Here is a 3,029-nt window from a genome sequence, read left to right as displayed (position 1 = left end):
CGACAACGTTGATGGATGAACCGACCCGAACGGGGCTTAGTAGCCGCTATAACAACAACAACAACAACCATTGAGAAGTTGCGTCGGCATCTATTTTGGCCTGGCTTAGCCAAAGATGTGCGTGATTACATACGCAAGTGTGAAATCTGGAAAGAGAACAAGGTCCCAAATAGCACGCTTCGTCCGCTAACGGGTGCTCACAACCCCACGTGCCGACCCTTTCAAAGATTATACATTGACCTACTGGGATCTTATCCGCGTAGCAAAAGTGGTTATATAGGGTTGCTGATAGTACTTGGCCATTTTAGCAAGTACCATTGGATACAGCCCTTGAAAAAGTTCAACTCCCATGCGATGTAAGAATTTTTCTTGAAAAATATATTTCACAGCTTTGGGGTACCCGAAACTATTATCAGCGACAACGGCACGCAATTTAAAGCCAACGATTTAACGCGTTTCTTGTCGAGCTAGGTATAAGTCCCGGTATGCGTATATACTCCCCGCAAAGCAATTCCGCCGAACGAGTGAATCGATCACTGTTAGCCGCCATTCGATCATACTTGAAGGAGGATCAGACCGAGTGGGACTTACACCTTACCAGTATTTCGTGTTCATTAAGATCTTCCCTACATCNAAAAAAAAAAAAGAATTTAAAGGCGAAAAGAAAAAATTTGGAATCTTTGAAAATCCGTAAAAAACCCCTTCCTGAATTAGGATCCAACCATAGATACCAACGCTGGAAGACCTTTCATCGCTGGAGCTGGACTGCCATATGTAAGTCATCTTTTATGTTTTATGATTTCTTGTTTCTCTTTTTCGCCAGAGGCACAGCCAGATCGACTACCTGGTGCCCGCTTAAGCATTAAACCCTACATTTAAAGGCTCGACATAAAAACATAACAAAACTTAGGACTCCCAAACCAGTTTTTGAGTTGAGAAAACAACAAGAAAAAAAACCCCACATTTAACAACAACAATCTTACTTCCAAACGGCACGATCAGCCTCCACGGCTACCCGCTCGCGCAATGCACCCAACGCCCGAAGAGCCTGCACGGCTCCGAGAAGCTCCCCTGGGCAGCAGCAAACCTCCCGAGCTCGAAATATTTAACGTCTATATACCCCCTGTCACCTGCTGCCCGGCAGGATATCACCCTGACATAGGTGCGCTACTCAGAGCTGAAAACCGAATGGTATGACTTCAACGCGCACCACGATCTCTGGCACTCAAGCCTGGCCAAAGATCGTAGGGGAAATCTTTTGGCTGAGCACATAGACGATTTGACATTCTGCACCATGAGCGACGACGCCCCCACCAGGATTGCAGCAGCTCGCCAGACCTCACAAACCGGGGAAACCTGCCAACATAGGAGATTCTTATCGTCCGATAACACTCCTTTCCCCGGTAGCGGAGACACTCGAGGCCTTGCTACACCCGTATTTCACAAACCACTTGACCCCAGCGAAGCATCAGCATGGTTTCCGTAAAGTGCACAGTACAATAACAGCACTTAACGCCATAAACACTCAGATAACTCGTGGCCTTAACCGTAAACGTCCCTGTGAGAGAACGATTCTAGTAGCGTTGGACCTGTCAAAGGCTTTTGACACTGTCAGCCATTCCACTCTACTAGAAGATATAGAGGCTTCCTCTCTCCCACAGAGGCTCAAACGGTGGTCGGCAAATTATATAAATGGTCGACACTCGTCGGTCATGTTTAGACACAAATCGAGCAAACTTAGAAAAATTAAACAGGGGGTTCCACAGGGTGGTGTCCTTTCCCTACTGTTTAACTTTTACATTTCAAAGCTCCCTCAACCACCAGAGGGAGTCTCGATTGTCTCTTACGCCGACGATTGCTCGATCATGGCGACTGGGAATGGAATTGATGACCTGTGTTCGAAAGTAAACGGATATCTCTCTGAACTTTCTCGCTTCTTCACTGCAAAGTGTCTAGCCCTCTCCCCTGCGAAATCCTCTGCGACCCTTTTCACAGCCTGGACGAAGGAGGTCAGGCTACCGCTAGGAATTCACGTCGATGACACACCAATTCCGACGGCGAACAATCCTAAAATACTCGGACCTTATCCGCGTAGCAAAAGTGGTCATATAGGGTTGCTGATAGTACTTGGCCATTTTAGCAAGTACCATTGGATACAGCCCTTGATAAAGTTCAACTCCCATGCGATGCAAGAATTTTTCTTGAAAAATATATTTCACAGCTTTGGGGTACCCGAAACTATTATCAGCGACAACGGCACGCAATTTAAAGACAACGATTTAACGCGTTTCTTGTCGAGCTAGGTATAAGTCCCGTTAATACTGCGTTATACTCCCCGCAAAGCAATGCCGCCGAACGAGTGAATCGATCACTGTTAGCCGCCATTCGATTATACTTGAAGGAGGATCAGACCGAGTGGGACTTACACCTTACCAGTATTTCGTGTTCATTAAGATCTTCCCTACATCAGTCCCAAGGTTGTTCCACATATCGTGTTTTATTCGACTTAGATATGATCACGCATGGCTCTGATTACAAATTGCTTAAAGATCTATATTTACTCGAAGATCCTATTGTACCAATTTCGCGATCGGATAATCTGGCATTGCTGAGAAAAGACATACAAGCAAGTATACGCAGAGCACACGATCGCAATGAAAAACAATATAACTTGCGTTCGAAGCCTGTCTCCTTTAAAGAAGGTCAAGGAGTTTTTCGCCGCAATTTCACTCTTAGCAGGTTTACCTAAAACTTTAATGTACAACTAGGACCTCAGTTTGTAAAATGTAGAATCCGTAAAAAGCTCGGGAACTGTTACTACCAACTGGAAGATTTGCAAGGAAAAGAAATAGGCACATACCATGCAAAGGATATTCGCAGCTATTTTCCCCTAATACTCTGTCTAATAGTGTCGTATTATTGGGTTTTGTATAAGCCGCCTGTAGGCGAATGGTAATCCGCCCTATCCTCAAACTTTTATGGCATCCGCTTTGCGACAAAAATGTGTCGCATGCGATCAAATTTATAAA

The 3,029-nt window shown here is 45.1% G+C and overlaps 1 protein-coding gene across 1 annotated transcript in view; it reads right to left on the bottom strand.

Annotated features, from left to right (window-relative positions):
* The window catches only part of LOC108377704 (uncharacterized), a 260,456-nt gene that overhangs the window by 225,613 nt on the left and 31,814 nt on the right, over positions 1-3,029 (bottom strand). The gene's annotated exons all lie outside the window — the stretch shown is intronic.

This window comes from Rhagoletis zephyria, unplaced genomic scaffold (assembly GCF_001687245.7).
Source record: "Rhagoletis zephyria isolate East Lansing unplaced genomic scaffold, Rhagoletis_zephyria_1.1 Rzeph_scaffold_00109, whole genome shotgun sequence".
Lineage (NCBI taxonomy): Eukaryota > Metazoa > Arthropoda > Insecta > Diptera > Tephritidae > Rhagoletis > Rhagoletis zephyria.
The sequence above is the reverse complement of the archived record's forward strand: the minus strand, read 5'-3'. Positions and strand labels throughout refer to the sequence as shown.